At 38.8% G+C, this 20,692-nt stretch overlaps 1 protein-coding gene across 3 annotated transcripts in view; it reads right to left on the reverse strand.

The window, feature by feature from the left end:
• The window catches only part of TTLL7 (tubulin tyrosine ligase like 7), a 1,782,535-nt gene that overhangs the window by 1,465,556 nt on the left and 296,287 nt on the right, over positions 1 to 20,692 (reverse strand). Inside the window, exon 1 of one of the 3 annotated variants that reach the window (XM_044073409.1) lies at positions 11,645 to 11,734. The exons of 1 other annotated variant lie outside the window; for it this stretch is intronic. The gene's annotated coding sequence lies outside the window, so the exon portion shown is untranslated. Of the gene's footprint in view, positions 1 to 11,264; positions 11,545 to 11,644; positions 11,735 to 20,692 lie in introns of those variants that run through there. One more of the 3 variants, XM_044073408.1, reaches the window with a different exon arrangement.

The following is a 20,692-nucleotide window of genomic DNA, read 5'->3' on the forward strand; positions in this document are numbered from 1 at the left end:
GAAGAGACCACTTTTTCGATGAAAAAGTTTTTCATATGTGTTTACACTTTAAGTATTAGTTTTTAATGGTCAATCATCTACAATACAACTACTTTTTCATTATTTTCACAGAGGTTAGGGGAGGGCAGAGAAAAAAATGTATTTATTTTTCGAACACTGTGGTTCATGGAAGGAATACTTAGAATCTGCATCACTGCCTTTGGTAGGAAGCCTGGAAACATCCACTCTTCAGTGACCCCTACTATGTTCTGACTAAGTATAACGTAATCTTAGTGACAAACCTTAAAAAGTACACTTGTTCTGAATTAAATTAGTTACTTTCTTTCAAAAGTCTGCACACAGTTTCAAGATCTCAGTGATTTGGGATGGGCTGAACTCATACATGGTATTCCCCCAAATGATGTTTGCAGAAAATTGACCTGATGTGGTATGTTTGCCTAAGAAAAAAATGTGCACATGCATTGAGTAAATGTACTACACTTTTCATCTGGCTACCTAACTAGGAGAAAAAATAACGTGCCCCATTTGTTTTCATTTCAGAAGAACTATTCTAGCCAGTTCTGTGCAACAAAAAGTTTCACTGATACAGATGATTTCTTATCATAGGTGCTTGTTAACTGACATATTATATTGTGGACCATCAGTTTAATTGTGTCACAGTCTAGGCATGCTTTCTGCTAGTTCCTCTCCAGTATATATTATTACACCCTTATCTCCCTCAATGTCTTATTAAAAACAAATGATATAAATTAACTCAAAGTGTTACCAATCTTTCCAAGCCAAATATAACCAACTTATTTTAGATATGTAAAAAAATAAACTGGATCATTAAATTTCCTGAATGTGCTCAGCATTTTTGGTACTTTTATTATGCCAGCCATGGTGGCTGTCTTAACGGGTGATAGCAATTAAATGCCACAGATTCATTCAGGTCAAGAAAGAATTATATAAATAATGGAGCATTTAAACTCTCAATCATTTTAACAAGTCAACTATCTCCACAGACAAAATATCAGCTGAAATGAGTGAACATCAGTTACAGAAGAAATCATTTTACTTTAATTTGTGGAGGTTTTATAAAAAGTGATAAAGACTGTCATTTCTTTAGGTAATGAAATTTTCTAGAAGCAGACATCTCGGTTTACCAAAGCTATGTCAGATGTGTCAACAGCTTTCTGCATTATGAACCCCGTCCATGCTAGGAGGCAGAAGAAGGTTTCAGAAGGATTAAAATTTTTAGCTATTAAATATTTGACTTAAGAGAAAGAAGATTCCTTTTATTAAGCTGGAGTTGATCCATAAGATTAGTATGTTTACAGATACAGAGGGGAGACTTGATTCCATTGTATAAAAGGCTGGAGCCCTGACTGCCTCCTGGCTAATCTGGATTTGAATATCAACCTGAGTACTGGAGATACCAGTGGGGGAGGGATGGAACTGACTGGCAAATGCAGGCTCAACCATACCAAGGAGAGGGCATTGGCTGAGACCTATAACAGGGGTTCTGTCAGTGTGCATTGTGGGGTCAGAAGTGCAGCTCTGCACATGCAATCTGGGAAAGCATAACACCATTAAAGGAGCACATGCACTTTAGCCATGCAAAGGGGTATATTAAGGGATCCATACCACTACTACAGCATGGTGTAGCAAGGTGTATACACAGACAAATGGGTATAGAGAGTAGGTCCACATCTGATAAATCCAAGGCACCATCAGTGATGAACTACCTCCACTCAATTCTCCTCTTCCAACGGGAGCTGCTAGTGCTGGATAGGATACAGTGATGAATGAACCAATAGGGTGGAAGGGAGAGGAATAAAAGGTGGCTTAGTGCAGAGATCACAGACAGTTGGGTTACTACCCAGTTAAGACCCAATGAGGCTTATAAGTACCGTAGATACACAACCTCTTAGTAAATCCAGGGAAATCATATACATCAGGAGGGAGTAACCTGGGGAAAGAGAGAGGAAAAATTAGAATCTGTTGATTATAATCATACCTTAACTGATTCACGCAGAGTGACATGCAAAGGCCAACAAGATACTGCCTCATAAAAGGATCTGAATTCAAAACAGGCTGAAGTAATCTTTTCATTCTGCTAGCAGTTAAAAAGAGCACATAGAGACTGTTGTGTCCACTTTTGGTGAACATACACAGAAATGGAGATTAGGCTGATAGTTAAATAAAATGTTTATGTTATCTACACTGAATAACAGAAGAACAATGGGGAACATGTTGTCAGTATAGAATCATGGGATTTTGGCAAATAAATCAGTCATAATTCCATGTCTGCTAAATTACTTAAACAAAAAACCTCACCCCTTAGAATACAGCTTAGTTGAGGTGTTACAACATCAGAGTAAGCTATATTTAGTTGGCTAATGCAGGCCATTCCCCCACATCTGGGTAGTTAAGGATTTTCCCTGCTCATGAGTCTTCCAGTATTGAGCATTTCAGTGAAACAGATTCTGTGAATCATATTTTGACCAACTGTACTTTCATGATCTGCAGTAAAGTAAATCCTATAGTCCCACTGGAAATTGCCCAAGGGCAATTGGTGAGGTGGAATTAAACAGAAATGAAAGATGGCAATAAGAAGACATAAGTGGCAGTTGAAAAGGGATTCAAGATTGATGTAAGTAAATGAATTTTCACTCAAGTAATGATAGGACAGAGAACACAGTGCAAGACAGAATGGTGGAAAATACATCAAGAGAGGGGGGGTTTGGTCACAGATACCTAGGAAAGATGGAAGAAAGGGTGGGGCAGAAGAGTGGAAGGGACAGTTGCATAGGTTGTAACTGCAGCACCTGGGAAAATTCATTAGTCTTTGCATCACCTGTCAGTATCTCTGCATGTTCACACTCCTCACATATCTTACTTTGAATTTCAGAGGACATTTGCAATAGAATAAAAGGCACAAAATTACAGCTGTAGCTCTACCCTGTGAAGGTGAAAAGTATCCCTCCTGAAGACTGAAGATTACAAACTAGTTAATAAAAAATATGGAGATCTTTAGAGTCAGCAGCCACTTACACTTTATATCATGTAATGACCACTAGTTAAACTAAGTCACCAGAGTATATTTTCCAATATGGGTGGTGCAGCGGTAGCGTTGTCGCCTCACAGCAAGAGGTTCTCCCATTCGATTCTAGGCTGCAGCACCTTCTGTGTGGTGTCTGCATGTCCTCACCGCGGTCGAGTGGCATTCAAAAGATATGCGTGAATGGGTGTGCCTTCGTTGAAGGTTGGGCGTCGAGCTGGCACCTCGGCACTGTAAAAATCTACTGCCAATCATTAGCGGACCGGAGTTCCGCTGAGGCGACCCCTAACCGGGAAAAGCCGAAAGAAGATTTAAGTATTTAGGTCCATGATTTGTATCATCTAGCACTGGCAAAGCTTGTCAGAAATCCATGCATAATGACAGGAAGCACTAAGGCAATTCAGGAGGAACAAGACTAAAGCAATAAACATTTCTTTCAACAGCTGATACCCTGGCATCCAGTATCAGATTGTCAGATACAATAATTCTTAAATCCTAGTGACACAATACAGAAGGCAGCAGAGCACTCTCCCCAGCCATAGTCTTAGGATGGTTCTTGAAATGATATTTGGTCCTTTCATGAAAAGAGTCTAATACCAAATATACCATTGATTTATAACTTATGCTGCACCTTGCAAGACACGCATGGCTGTGCACACACACACACACACACACACACACACACACACACACACACACACACACACACACACACACACACACACACACACCATTCATTTGTAAGATTGCAGGTATCAAGAAATCAGACCAAATCTTGTTATTGATGAATTAGTATGCATCAGGAATGCAGATCACATTCAGTTGGACATCACTAATACAGATGAGCAGACCCAGCCACTGACAACTTCTAACGTTACATAATATGAAGGTGACCACAGTGACTATGAAGTGCATGCTACCACAGTTACCCTATCAGTAATCAACATTATCACAACAGGACTATGCTTAACCTTAGAGTAGGCATACAAATGCTCATGGCCTGATCCAACACTAGGAGACCTAGGCAGTTGCCTAGGGCCTGGTGCTGGCTGGGAAGCCCCCTACACCCAAAAAATGTTCTTCTTTCAGCTTTTCTTGGTTAGGGGTCGCCACAACGGAACTCCGGTCCGCTAATGATTGGCAGTAGATTTTTAGAGAAAGAAAATTAAAAAAATCTTCCAAACCCCAACACCAATTATCTGGATCTGCTCAGCTGTGCTGGGCTGAACATAGAAATGGACATCTGTGTCCAGTGGACTGTCCCAGCTTCTTCTCTTTCTTTAGCTGAAATGTAGAGCTTTTGAGCCAATCAGAGACTTCCTTTAGCAAAACATTGTGGTCTTTTTAAACCAGTCAGAGTTATGATTAAAGAAAATGAAATTGCAGGCATGATTTCCATCTTCTGTGATGGCATACATACACAAGTACATGCTCACACACACACACACACACACACACACACACACACACACACACACACACACACACATGCACATGTGCGTGGACACACACAAACACACACACACACACACACACACACACACACACACACACACACACACACACACAAAACAGGAATGGTGGTCTTTTTATTCAACATATAAGATGAATTTGCCTTTTTATTCAGTACAGAAGATGAATATCCAACTGCATAGTCCAACAGGAATATATATATTTTTTGCTCATTACAGCTTGGTAGGAACTAATGGCACAAAAGGAACTGTCAGTAGTGCTATGTTAATGGCAGTATGGCACACAAGGAACTGACAGCACTAAGCTGGTAACTATGCAGGGGACTATCAGCAGCAGTTTTTGGTAATGGCACGATAAGCTATCAGGGATCTTTTAAACTTTCAAACAGGAAAAAGCTCCATACCTATCTTTTAAGCTTGCAACTGGAAATGGTCTGAGATGGTCCTGCAAGAAAGAATGAGTTTGTGTGTGTGTGTGTCTGTGTGTGTGTGTGTGTGTGTGTGTGTGTGTGTGTGTGTGTGTGTGTGTGTGTGTGTGTGTGTGTGTGCACGCGCATGTATGAGTGTACGTCCTTTGTCCAGAATTCTTGAGCAAAGAAGCTAATAAGTAGTCTGATCTGTTCACTGTAAAATGTGTGGCTTTCTGGCAAGTTTGTTTTGGATTGCAGTTCAGTAAATATGATAGGCATGCATGTGCATTTTAGACTTTGCATCCTTCAGAAAATGCTTGCAAATGCAAAGCTTGTTGTTCTAGCAATTTTCTAATATAAGAGAAATATGTGAAATCTGTTCCTGATTTTGTTTTTTCTGACTATTGAGCTAAGAAGTTGAAAGGGCAGAGGGAAGTTGCAGTGGTTTGAAGTATAAGATTCTGATAGCAGTGAGCTGAGATATATTTCCATCCATCCATCCATCCTCAACACCTTTTCCCATTTTGCGCATGAGGTTGGGGTGTCACTTACGCAGTGACAATCATCTCGAGCCAAGATTTACACTGCCGGGTGGCTAGCTCTGCCACGGTAATTCATTCACATCACTCACTCTCACTTATAGACAAGTTAGAGTGTCCAGGCCACCTAATGCATGTCTTTGGAATGTGGGAGGAAATCGGAGCACCTGGAGGAAATCCATGCGATGGCAGGGAGGACATACAGACTCTGCACAAAATGCACTCCAGTCGAGAATCGAACCGGAGAACCTCTTGCTGTGAAGCGACAACACTAACTGCCGCTTTCTGGGCCATTATTTAAGAATGTATTCATCCGCTTAATCTCTAGCAGATATCTGAGATCTACAGCCATACAACATGGGTGTAAGTGACGGATGTGTATGTGTGTGTGTATTATGTAAATGCTCGATAGCTTCATTCCAGAGTAGTTATGGTGTAAAGGAAGGAATCAGTTATAGTAAACTGGAGCATCAGCCTGTGAGCCATGTTCTTTGGGTATAATCCTGAGTTTCCTTGTGATAGAATGTTTATTATTGGGTTAAATGCATTTATCTGGTTGTGAATAACAGCATGAAGTCCTCAAGTTTACTGTTACTATTTTGACTATGAATATGTTTTTAATTTAACTTGTCTTTTTTTTTGCAGTCATGTGGGTGTGAAACTCATTATGTTGGATTACAACAGTTTGTCAGACAGTGCAGAACAGTAAGGCTTTGAGCTGTTAAAGAGCTGTTTCCTGTAGTGCAGGGTTTGATTCCCTCAGCCTTCGTGTATCTACTTTGTGACTCTGACCAAGTCACTTCACCAGGCAGTACCCCTTAGCTGCACTTAGAAATGGACAGCTGTCCCAGGCTGTTAGCAAATGTGCTAAACTGTCTTTTGAATTCCTGTGCCCTTCACATAGCAACTAATTAGTGCCTCACTATATGCTGTTTGAGTATGAATCCCAGTGAGTCTGTTGTAGTTTAATTGGTTTCCAGATGTATTTTCAATACATGTGAGTTTCACGACAAGAGAAGTTTACTATTACTCATGTTAAATCTGTTTTCAATGTGAGAATGTTTTGTTTAAGAAATGTCTGTCAGTGATTTTGCTGTAAAATTTGAAAAGTTTTAAATTAAACCCTAACATGGGATATTGGTATGGGGGTTGTCCTTTTTCCTACCTAGAGCCCCCATTTGACAATGATCTAGCTCTGCAAACACTTCCTGTGCTACCATACTCTTGTGTTAAGTTCATAAAGTGAGGCCTTCAACTCCCCCTTTTGTTGGCCTCTAGTGGTATAGCAGATCAAATATATTCTGGATTCACTGAGTTCTAGTATTATTTATACCTTTAACTATTATCACCAAGACAATGCTAAAGTGGCAAAAAGCCCACCCGTGACCCAAAATTTATTATTCATCTGAAAAATAGGGCACTCCTTAGCATTTTCTACTTCCTGTATTCCTGTTTCTCTTTCTTTGACTACTGTTCACTGAATCTAAAATATGTTTACAGTGCAGTGACTCTAGTTACAAACTGTGACTTGAAAATCCTGCTGCTAAGCAGTATGTACCAATTATGGGTATATCAGGGCTTAACTTGAAAGTCGGAGTAACAATATTTATTTATTTTATTTATTTTACATTTGTTTACCGGGGAGGTCCGACTGGACAGAGCTGTCCGTTTTCAGCGGAGTCCCAGCGAGAAAAGCTCCTGAACAATTGCTAACATACTATACATAAGATATTTACATGAGCATCGTGATTTACACATTCACTTATAAAAATATAGCAGATAATAACATGATTGCATAAGATATTTACATAAGCATAGTGATTTAGACATACAATTAAAAGTATAGCAGGTAGTAATATATGATGGTTGTTCATACAGTATGTTTAGTAGAGATAATCTTGAAGATGTACTGAAGATAAGACAAGAAAGGAAAAACTAAAAAAGGAGGAGAATATAGACAAGTTCATATGAGGTGTATTGACATTTTAAGGGAAAGCATTTCAACTTAAGTCTATGGGAGATTTAGTGGGTATAGATGGGACAGTGGGAATACATACAAGTTCCTAAAGAGTTCCACTGCAGATTATAATTCTGGGATAGAAATTGGAGCACTTTAAGAGCTGCTGAGAATCTGTTGAAAACAAAACCAACATGCTTTCTATTTTTGCAAAAGGTGAAAGAAATGCCAAGTCTTGAAGGATGCATTAGCTGCTAGGTTGCCTGGTAACTGCCAGCATAGCAGAAACACATTTCCGGACTAGGCACTTAAACACGTTCTGTGTCATCTGCTCTTGTAGCCCCAGATGAGTGGGTGTGACAGGGACAATCGCACTATAACAGACTTGTATCTTCATGTGCAATGTTCTATATCTGACTGGTGTAGTACAAGTGAGTACACCCAGACTCATTGCACAGCAATCTCTTTACATAATCACAGGGTCAATGAGATGGTCTCTGCAATTTGAAAGAAAAGCACTTGGTCTTTACTTGTGAAAAAAAGCACATGAGAAAGGCACACAATCCACTTTTCACATGTACTAAAATGACCTTCACTATCTAAATTTTAGTCACCTCTAATATCTTCTGGCTAGCTCATTTCTAGTTTATCAAAAACTTGTCAAAGATAAAAGACCTGCAACCTCTTCTTCAGTGACATAGGAGCATGTAAACAGAGGAAGGTCCAAGACAGTGCACAACCAGACACATTAATCAACAGATGATAAATATATACACAGCTATCTTCACATAGCCTATAACAGATTCTGCGTCACGATCAACCAACAAAGATTAATATCAAATGGCATGCATACATCTTTCTGTGCGTTTGTTCACAGGCATGACCTGAACCCTTCTTATCCCATTTTTCTAGTTTTACTGCTTTAGGTTAAACCACGGTTTTATGAACTATTTCTTTAGAATAGATATTTTTGCTTGGAACATACAAAAATTTTAGCAAAAATGTGTCAACTAATGTGCAAATACGCTGCCAGTCATTTATCAGTATAAAAAATAATACATCATAAAATAGTGATATAGTGGGCATCTCATAAATTAAAACTACTCATTACTTTTTGACATAATTTAAGTACTCAATTATTTTCTTTACTCATTTCCATAAAATGATCCATCCTCTACTGTGTGAGGATGTAGGCCTTGGCTCTTTATAAAAATTATCCAACCCAAGCATCCAATCAAAAGCCATAACTGCACTTTCCAATAATTTATAGTGTATCCTTAGTGGCATCAATCCCATTTACCCTGACTGCTTAGTAATCAGAATGAAACACATTCTTTTTTAAATCCAGCCACAACCTTGAGACAAAAAGACATACAAAGAGCAGTAAAGCATGTCAAATAAAAGAAGTACGGCCTTATCAGCCACTGAGATAAAATCATGCCCCTGCTCAAAAACCTGATTTTAGAGTACTGTCTGTCATATATCACACCTCTCAACTGTCCAGAATTTCGCCTCATATTTTTGGTCCGTTTCTCATAAAATTTGTGGTTTTCTGGCAAATCATTTGGATTTTGTTAGGAATGAAGTCACTAAATAATGACATACATTTGAGTTTCAGACGTCATGTCCTTCAGAAAACATATGTTAACACAAACCGTGTTACTCTAGCAACTTTCTAAGTTTATAAGAGCAATATTTAAAATCTGTCCCCATTTTTGGGCCTTTGTCACTCTATTTTGGCTGGCTTTGTTCAGATTTTTTGCACTAAGAAGTTGAGAGGTATGGTCACATTCATTATGTGGAGAAATGTACAGCTTGGTTACAAAATACAGAAACTAATAACTACAGTAAGTAAAACACTTCATGATTACGCTTACTTAAACAATGCTTGAAAACATGCTATGGATGTCTAACATGATGGAAACATGATGGAAAGCACAGGGTGCAAAATGGGCCAGTAAAATGTTATGGTTTATATAAGAAAGGTACAGAGATTCACCAAGACAGAGACCTAAAATAACATCTCTGACACAGCTAGAAAACAGAATTACATACAGTAAAACAACGAGCGAAGTATATCTACTCCTGCTTCTTTATATGCTGTATACAAATGAATTCCATAACTCGTGGTCTGAAAAAATGTAGACAGCAAGAAAAAACACAAACACGGTTTAATGCCAAACAAGCACTTACTATATATAAACATGCAATGGCAGAGTCAACATACAGATTACAGATGGGTCACTTTACTTAAACTCTGTATTCTCTGTCTATCATCACACACACAAGGTTATTAATGCCATAGCTGCATTAAGGCATCATTCCTTAATTTTCCGGTCCTCACTTTATTTTCATTTCTGCTGGGGAGCTGTAGGTTATCATGGCAATTACCAGGCATTAATGCAGATAAATGATTTTGAATTGGGATGTTAACTAACTGGAAGATGCACACACACACAATTGTATGCATACGTGTATCTAATTAAGAAGCTCACCAAAATGCTTACTGACATGTTTTGGGGATATGGAAGGAAACTGCAGACCTTAGTAAAAATCTTTGCTGATGCAGGAAGGGCATGCAAACACCAATGAGAAGGTATCTCAGTAGTACACTGAAACAGGCTCTTTGAGGCAGCAACAATAACCACTGCATCAATGTGCCTCTGCAGACCAAATGTATCTATATACATACTGCTTAAATTCTTTACCTAAAGCTGCATACTCAGCTTTAATACTGGGGAGATCACGAGGCTTTGGGTTCTACCCCCACACCAGGTGCTTGGATTCATGTTCCAACAATGACACTGCAGTGCAGTATTTGTGGTATTTGTAGTCTTATGGCACTGTCCTACTGAGGAGATGTTAAACCAAGGTCCCATCTACCCAAGTTAGTGATAATTTATTTAGAGGGATGTTAAAAATACCATGGTATTTAACAATAAGGATAATTTCCCCATTTTCTGGCCAAATATCCACCAGTCTGTTTTCTCTGAAAAACAGGCCATGGGACCAATCCAGTCAACCAAATGTTAATTAAAAAATCAGTCATCAAACTATAAATAAAATAAATTAATACATTAACAAATTTAAGAGTTCATGTCCAGAATATGAAACAACTCATACAGCACATTAAATATGAACAATTCCTAATAATCTCTACTGCATTATCCTTCACCTGAAATGACCTCATATTGAAACCTGATAATTTAAGAATATACTGATGTATAATACACAGGTTATGTACTTATGCCTGACTGCACTACTAAGTAACAATCTAGTCTTTACTTTGAGCAGGTAACTATAAGAATTGCTAAACAGGATTAGTACAACTATAACATAAAAATTGATAACTTGCACCACTCTTTTTCATAGCAAGCCAACTAACTGCTTCACAGTCACTCCTTAATAAGCAGACTGTCCGGCTGGAGTACAATGCAGCATCCTTGGGGGATAACTGCTGTAAGCCAACATCAGCACCAGTAACAAACAGCATTATGTTTTGTTAGCACAATCACATGAGGAATAGTCTGGGCCTACTGCAGCTCCTAAATTTAAACAGAATAAAACATAATAAGGATACTATCGAACATACATTAGGTAAAAGTAAGAACAAAGAGTTCAAGTTATTGTTTTAAAGCCATGCTTAATATTTAATGTTTTATCTCTCTTTCTTGCCAAAGCCCTACATATATTGCTGAATCATGGTAAACAGTGTGTTCTACACCGCTTCTCTGAAGGTGTTATTTTTAGTTAGACTAGGTAATCAGAGTGCATCTTCATTTGACCAGTGACACTCAGAATTATTTTTCAGATTATAGCAATGGTTAACAGCTGAGTTCTTACCTGATAAGCCTCTTCAGAATAATGATCTGTAGGTTTTCTGCAATACTTCTGAAATCTTTCATACACAGCCACTCAAAAGATAAACCCTTTCCAATGCAGTGATGTACTTCTGTGCTGAAAAAATGCTTTAAAAACGTCTCCACCTGCTAAAGCCTTATCTGTGCATGTATTCCTTACGTTCATTAGTGCACTGAGGGTTAAACGTTGGTAGGACCAAACCAATTTTGAGTCAGGGAACATGCATCTCCAGTATCACATTATTTTGCTATAATTACCATAGACATTTACTTCTTTCATTACACATTAAAAATACACATGCATGAATTTGAGAAAAAGTAGACAAGTAAAATGTCATAAATCTGTACTATAGAAAGTTATACCTAACACAGCAGTGGGATACCCCGGACTCCAGAGGTCCTTGTTCCTTAAAACAAATGCAGCTGCAGATGGCTTCTGTCCACAGCATCTGATCCAAGATCATATTACTAAGGCTGCTGCAGACTGAGCAAACTCCACCCTGGCAATGTGACATCATTCATGGCTCTTTTAGCTGTGATAAATATCCACCCTCTGTAGACACCTCCATGCCAGTCACACAGTGTCCCTAGCTAACTGCTCTTTATATCTTATGTGTCATTTCTGCAGAGTACCCAAGCTTGTTCATGCCTGTTCTGGCATAACAGAGTATTGCTGCAGAAAACCTCAGACCATGGAAGCAGATAATAAAAGAGCACAGCTGTTAACTGCTTGTCCAAAATGTATTTTCACAACTGCATTATTAAGTTACTCTGTGTCCATATTATAAGATTTAATAACAATAACACACACACACACACACACACACATATATATATATATATATATATATATAATTTTTTTGTTAATGTCATCTTTTCTACTATGGGCCACTGAAACTAACACCCGAACATTTTTGGTAGTATAGCCTAGTTAGGTTAACAAAAGCTGAATGAGTTATAGCATAAAGGAGTGGATTTGACTCCTGCAACATCCACTAACACACCATGCAACTCAGCATATCAGCTAAGCAGACTATGTCTCCTAGATCATCAGTAAAACGGACAATTGAAAGAAGTGAATCTTAAAAAACACTTTACCTAGAATAAATAAACTGCTTTTCCTTCCCAAGAATACTCCAATATGTAGTACCTCACTATCTGTGGGGGCCTGTGTCCTAGCGAACAATACTAGGACAGGTGATATATTTAGGAATACACAGCCAGTGGCTTGTGGGTTCCATAGCTAACACACACACACACACACACACACACACACACACACACACACGCACACACGCACACACGCACACACACACACACTTACTAAGGGCATTGCCTGTGGACTCTGATCTCATCTCTGCCTAGACATCAGATGTCACACTTTCTTCTGTCCTACTTCTCCCACATTGCTTTCTCATCTTTACATAGAAACACTTTGCAGATGATATTATCCATAGACTTAAGCTTTTGATAAGCTGATTATCCACTCTAAATTCAAAGATTAACTAAAATATTTACTGACTCCATAACTGCATTTAATATTCTAGCATTGTCTGCTTGAAAAAATTAAAAGGAACAGTAGTGGTCTGATTTCAAACTCACTCTGAATGGCATTCCAGAGGCTAAGCTGTAGCTTAGTGTATGCAACAGCAATTGCTATTTGATAGTAGCCAGATATGCATGAAGTAACCGCAAGCAGTAGTGCCAATATAAGATTGTGCTTCTGTTTAAAATGTTCCAGAATGCTATGGTGGGATTGTCATAATAGTTAACACATTACCTCATAGACACAAGATACATAGTTTGATTCTAACCTCAAGTTATTGGCTAGGCTTAAAATAGCCCTTCAGGGCAGCTAACTTAGTATTCACCTATGAATAGCATTTAGAATGATTTATAACCCGCATGCCTAGGTTTCTTTCTTTTAGTCAGCAATTCTATATTTTTTTATTTTATAGAGTTGCTAACTGGGTAAGGCCCACTAGACATGAGATCTTCTTTTCACAGGTGACCCAGAAGTACGCGTCTGGTAAAATGACTTACTTATACATTTGAAAGTGAAGAATGAAGACATCAGACCAAGGAGAACTGGCTGCCAGCTCTGTCTTTACTCTTTCTGTTACACTGCCAGATATATGATGATGAACAAATCATTTAACCATGCAGTCCTCCATTTAAGTCTAAAACAACTTCTCCAGTTATCAGAAAAACATTGATAAACAAGGTGATAAACATTAATTAATTGTGAGAAAGAGGTGATTGAGTCTCCTGGAAAATGGTCCTGCCAGTATTACTCTGGATGTAAAGGATCATCTATTGCATAAAATAAACTGATTTGGGGAAATCTAACCAGTGTAGAGAGGCACAGTGTTAGACATAAGCTGCCCTATTTAACAAAACATTGTCACTCAGATTTAATCCAGCCATTTGCAGTAATACATATGCATCAAATATTATATCCCCTAACATTGACATGAAGAAACATTGATATACATCACATTTGTTTTTGCATGTAGAAAGTAAGACTGTAAACAAAATTGATCAAAACTCCACAGATCAAAAGAGGAAAGCAAATTATTTCCTTTTGTGATTGATAAACTGAAAAAAACCCTAAAACCTAGCAATGCCTTCAGACATACTTTGCTTGAATAGTAATACTATTAGGAAAACATTTTTTGCAAGATAATGTGTAGGGTTGGTGTTAAAGGCAGTCCCAGGTTTAGGGTTAGGGATAGCATACATGAGTACCACCTTTCTCATGAGTGCAAACCCCAACCCTATACATTACCTTATGAAAAATCCTTTCTCTACAATACCACTACACAAGGCACACACACACACACACACACACACACACACACACACACACACACACACACACACACACACACACACACACACACACACACACACACTTCACATAAACGCATGTACACAAAACTAAATCTAGCCCCTTACCTAGCCCTTCTTTCCCTAACCCAGAAACACTAACTAAGAAGAAACTTTGCAGTGTGGAAGGTGTGATGTTCACTTCCTAAATTATGTTATGCACTTATTTCACTTAATAAAAATCACACTGTAAAATATAAGTGTAAAATACTTGCTACAAAATAATCAAGTAGAAAATAGTAGGTAGTCCAAAGCTGAGTTAAAAATGGAATATCCTTTATTGGAACACACAAGTGAGCGATCCTAGTTGAGTATAATGAAAAGCATCAAAAACATTCCTTATTTATATACAATCAGGTTGTTTGGAGCAAGGGAGTAGTTACAGAAGATGGTTCTGGTAAGAGCAATAAAAGCATTAAAATCATTCATTTAGCCAAGTCCCCCCTCCCCTTAACACCATAGTGTAATCAGAGAATGTGCTACCTAAAAACTGAAACTACAAAGCTAGAGACAAATTACAGTCGAAGTCGAAGACCAGTTTAATAACACTTTGTATACTAATCAACTAATCAAAACTTTATTAATTAAAAAATTAACTAAAAATGACTAACAAAAAGATCTACTAATAGTTATGTACCAGAATAAATATGAATAAATATACTTTTAAGAAAGCTCGCTTTCATATCAAATAAATACTTCATCAGGTTTGTGTGTCAAAAACAAATCATAATAGGAATAAATATGTGTATAGACATACAACTGAAAACCTAAGTAGGATGAAAAAACATAAAAATAATTGCTAAGCTGGAAATACAAGGATAAACGTTAAAAATAAAGCATTAAGGCCATGGGGATCTGTTAAAGTGTGGCATCTAACTAAGAAAACACTACGTCTGCATGTGTAAGAATGCACTCAAGAGTAATTACAACCTTTAAAACAGAAAAAGAAAAAGATTAGGCCCGTGCACATGTGTGTACCATTAGACTTTCACTGCCTAAAAGAAAAAGTGTAACAAAAATGTTCAGTTTAAAATTTAAAGTAATATTTAATGTGGAGCCATCAAAAATTATGAATTTATACATGAGCCACCTAAAGTATGTGCTTTACAACACTTTAGTGTTAAAAGAAGTAAACAGTGTTTGATATTTGTTTTTAAACAGACCCCGGGATTCAAGAAGCTCGGTGCAAGGACGGTTTTAGCCTTCCACCGAGCAACTTCACTACAGATGGCGCAACAGTACCATATGAATATGTATGAGGGCACACCGCCGCACCCTCGACGTGCATAGGAAATATGTGCGAGTGCAGGGGGGCATACAAGTGCTCTACGGAGGCATAAACATGCCCCGACACTTGCAAAACCTACTATGCCTACTAGTAGAGCCCGCCCCTAATAGTAAGTCAGTAAGTCAGTGTCCATGGATACCGAAATGTATGCTAAGCATACAAGAGTGTCCACGAACACTGAAATAAAATCGAAGTAGTAAACACACAAGCACATAGTGGAATGTAGAGCTCTGTCCCTAGAACTGTCACAATTAGATTCCCTGTCCCCGTGTCCCTATTATACATTTGAATTGCAGCAATAGCGAAGGTGTAAGCAAAGCGCAGTGTGTCTGCGCATCGCTGCCCTCCGCCGAGCGTAGCTAACACATCATATTTATTCAAATAGAGAAAAACAAGCGGAATCAATGTAAGTGTCAATAGTGTAGTGTTTAGAGCATCCGCCTATCAAACAGGCAGTCACAGTTCGAGCCCAACAATAGCACATATCATTTTCCATGTGGAATGAATGTTGTGTTGCCGTAAAACCGACATAAGAGTATCGCATGAGATATTTAACTTAAATATAATTCAAGCAAAGTGGCACTGTCATAATGAATAAGGTACTAGTAAGCAGGTGTAAGCGCAAATAAGCAGAAGTAAACATATATAAGTACCAGTAAGCAAGACTGAGTGCACTTGCGCAGGTCTAAGCAGTGCCCAGCATAGGAAATGTATATAAGTATATACAGATATATAATATATATACATATATATATATATATATATATATATATATATATATATATATATATATATATATATATATATATATATATATATATATATATATATATATCTATGAAAAAAGAATGACATAACAATAAAGCATACAAAAGGAATGAGAAGGGAATCAACAGCAACCCCAGTATTATATAGTGCTGTCAGCATATGTCATATCCAGCTGGGCAGGAGTGAGCAAAGCACTGATACTCACACCACAGGCAGGATATTACCAGTGGGAGTAACATTATTGATTTGCTAAGTCTACTTTACACACAGAGGGTAGTCCCTGGTGGGACTACCCAAAAATAGATAGACCATTTGGCCTTCCGACCATTACACAAGCAAGGGCAGGTATGTTCAAGGACTAAATGGTGGGACAGCCTGAGAATACATGGGGTGGGACAACATACGTGTAGGGCCCCTAACGCTCTGGAGAGGGCAATGTGTGGAGGTGTGTCATGGCTGCGATAACAAGTGGACAATGGAAGGTATGCGTGTATTTTGAACACGGGTGGGGTGGAGGAACTATGGGTATGAAATTATGGAGCCAGGCATGCCAGGGTTGGATGGGCTGGTTCTAATTGGACCACCCCGTGAAGGTCAGCGGGTTCGTTACAGGTATATATGTATACACACATGCAGACATCAATATGTAGAAGTGCATTCTCTGTAACACATTCATTCCATTTGCAGACATAAATAACATGAATGTGCCCTTACAAACCTCGACAGTAGATAGAATAATAGGTTGTGCAAAGAGGGACGGGACGAAACTGCTAAAACACAGAAGTGGGTACAATGTCCGAAGTCAGTGCTGTGCTAACAATAATCAAATGTGAGGACTTCCCCACACATGGAATCATTCCTATGATTTGCCGCGAAACAACCCAGTCTCTACCTCCTGTCAACCGGTCAACAAAACAAAATAAAAAAAAAAAAAAAAATTTGCCTGCTACAGCAACGCCAACTAATAAACTGGTCTATTCGAAAAAGAAATATGCCGAACACGTACATAATTAGGCTCTCATGTGTAACGTGTGCGTTACCACATAGTCATACATATTAATTAATTGTAGTGTCATGTTAATGGGAGTAAGGATGTAATTAAGTATAGAGTCTAATCTTGACATAAACACATGCGTGTCCCATGTGGACAACCCAAAAATTGCGAATAGTATTCTTTTGGTCGCTCACATCACCAATGTTTGTGGACTAAACATTTGGGAGTTCTGATGATACGTGGAGTGAGTCAACTGATGGGATGGGTCTATAGGAGTAGGGAGTGACCAATGTGTAGTGGTGTGGATAGACCTCGAATCCGACTGGAGAATGGATGACAGCAGTGTTAGGGAGGCATTGGGGTGTGTGTTTGGAGAACCAGGAGCCATGGGTATATGGGTATATATGCAAATGAAGCAGCACAGCAATAGTGTATTGGTTAGAGCAACCCCCTAACGAACAGACATTCCCGTACCGAATCCCACTGTATTACATACCATTTACCATTGGTAATCTGTACATGAACATATTGCGACATCTGTCCACTGTATAACCTGCAAAATATCAGTTAAAAGATAACTGAAGTAAAGTGCCAGTGTCATAATGAATAAGGCACTAGTAAGCATGCTCGAGGTACGTATTGCTTTACAGACATAGTACCTGCAACTACTTTCATCAGAACCCCTCCCCTCCTGCACTTACATCCGCCCAAAGGTATTAAAATTACCTGTCCCACGGGGCACCATCTTTACTCCCTGCTTACAACCTCGGCGGCTGCATGCCCCTGCTCCTAGCGTCCTTACCACCTGGAAGGTATGTAACATCAACAACCTTGTATTCCTACTGTTGTACTACTATCACGGTTATTCTGACAACTATAGTATCTAGCAATGTATTTTTGAAGTGTTTACAATTGCAAAGCATTTACATGTAAGGGTTGGTTACTGAACATGCCAGTGTTCTGTAACAGTGTTGAATTTACTGCATTTTGTTGGGTTTGGTATTGTTTGTCCTATTAATAGCTGCTGTGACCTACTTCTGCCATATGAGCTTAAACACTAATTAATATGGGGCCTGAATGCTGATTAAATAGTGTGCAGTTTGAGACTTTCATTAGAACTTTTCCCGCCCTGCCATCTCTAGCATTGTATAGTATTTGTTATAGCCTATGACTCTGTCTATTATATAATTCTGGTCCTTACACCCAGGTCATTTAACTGCAAAGGTTTTTTTCTGTTACATCAGCTGATATTGCTATACTTTAAGCTCAGCGCTATTGGAACGGAGCTTCTTTCTGGTAAAATTATACACGCCCAGTCAACTTAGCTTAAGGTCTGTATTAATGTAATATCTATGTGCCTTCCTCATAAGTACTCCTGCAATGGGTGTTACCTCTGCCTTAGAACAGTTGTAAGTTTAACGCCATAACTTTGACTCCTCAAGCTATGCACGTAGATGGTTATTTAATTCTAAATACATGAACTCCGCTTGTAGTTAGCTATGAGCTAGGCTGGCTTGGTTAAGGAGGGCAAACACGTACAAGCGTCTAAGCCATTTAGGTTGGTTATATCGTAGCTAGTTTAGAAAGCGTCCATTTAATGTGGCTAATTGTAACTTGTTTAGAGCAACCTGGATAGGTAGAGCTCCCTATCTGTGTTTTTTTTTTTCCTACGTCATTTAGGTTACCAAAGACTAGTGTCTTTTCTTGTAGTTTCTCTTATTTATAAAGCTACCGCACTCAAGTGCTAATACCTAGAATTTGTCTGTTATTAGACTATATGGTTTATGCTGGCCTTAGCATTTGCAGTTCAACCTCCATCCCCTAAGCTAGTGCGCATGTTGTAACCTTCTTTAGTTACCCCTTGCCTTAGCGCTATTGTTAATATTTACCACGCAGACAGACTCAAATGCTCTACCCCAACAATATTAACTATTGCAGCACTTAGTCCTCATTGCACAGCATGTTTAGATTATCCTGAGTATTTGTGATTGCACTATTTTTCTTTTTATTGATGTATCTCCATTTTACCTACCCTGCATCTTGCTTGTTGTTGTTGTAAGCTGACAATTTATCTCATTTTACTATACTGTTGTTGGGCTTGCATGGAGATGTTGTAAGCTGTGCTGCTGCTCTGAATTACAGTTTTAGTTGTTTGTTTCTGTTCTTGCTTTCTGATACAACTCTCTCCTTTCTACAGCTTCTACTTTAGCTTCCTTAACTTCAGCCCATAACTGAACTCAGTAATCACCCTGCTGGTCGTGAAAGAACACCGGCGGCTAGATACAAGTAAAGAACCAGAGCGATCCACTCCCTTACTCACCCTATCTTTACAAACTAAAGGACTACTGAAAGTATGTGTAAATTGCTGGTAAACTGCTCATGCAGAAGCCTTTTACATACCCCTACTAGGTGGTGAGGGTACGCTCTGTATCTGGTGTTGCAGCATCCAATCCCTCCCAAAGTCTGACTCTACTTACTGGCCCGTTTCAGCCCTCTCCCTGTGTTACTAGCCCCTCTTTTAGTTCACTTCTCTGGCCCCGGGATCTACCATTGCCTAGAGACTTTATATTACCGCTTGCCACTAGATGGCAGCCTTTACCTATTATTAACTCTCTCCTTTGGTACAGCATCTTTCCTATGCTCAGTGCTGATTTTTCCCTATATATCCTGCTTCCCTACTCCCTTACAACTGTTCTCTGCATTTTCTGTCATTTCTTCCACTCCCTATGTGCTTTCTCCATCATATGCAATATTCCCTGCATTTTCTGATTGTTCCTATCCTGACTCTTAGCTTTGGCTCTTCCCTCCCCATTCGCCCTGTGGACTCACTCCACTCCCCTACCCTGCCCCCAATTCCCTCCCGTCCCCAGGGGTCATAGACTTATACTAATACACCACACCCTTCCTCCTACCACAGCCAATCAATAGTTCTCCCTCCTCCTGCCTATTAAACCACACCCCTTTACTTGATTCCAATAAACCTTCCCCTCCACTTCAGGAACCTAAACCTTTGGCACATACTCACCGTGCCTTACTACCTCACCTACACCTTTAAATATCTGCTAAAATATTTACCATGCCTTCATTTACTACCACAGCTCAATTCAAGCTGTTACTTATCACTACTCTTCTATCTTCTTTAGCCACTGCCTACATCTTAACATCCTTTGAACATTCTCTATACCTTAAACCTCACTACTCTCTCAAACAAACTACACTAATACTTAACACCAACTTCATTCACATAAACATAATCTCTGTTCCTAGCTACCTACCAGCAAAATACCACAGACTGTCCCACATCAAGTACAATAGTCTACAAACTAGGAAAGCTCTATACCTTATCTGCAATTTTTATAATCCTTGGTTTAGACTAAAAAATTATTCATTACTAGATGGAGACATTCACCCAAATCCTGGCCCAGCCAATACAGTTAAAACCAATCACCCTGACCCATAGCCGGTCTTAGGC

Source organism: Protopterus annectens, chromosome 5.part1, assembly GCF_019279795.1.
Source record: "Protopterus annectens isolate FY-2018-M chromosome 5.part1, PAN1.0, whole genome shotgun sequence".
NCBI lineage: Eukaryota > Metazoa > Chordata > Ceratodontiformes > Protopteridae > Protopterus > Protopterus annectens.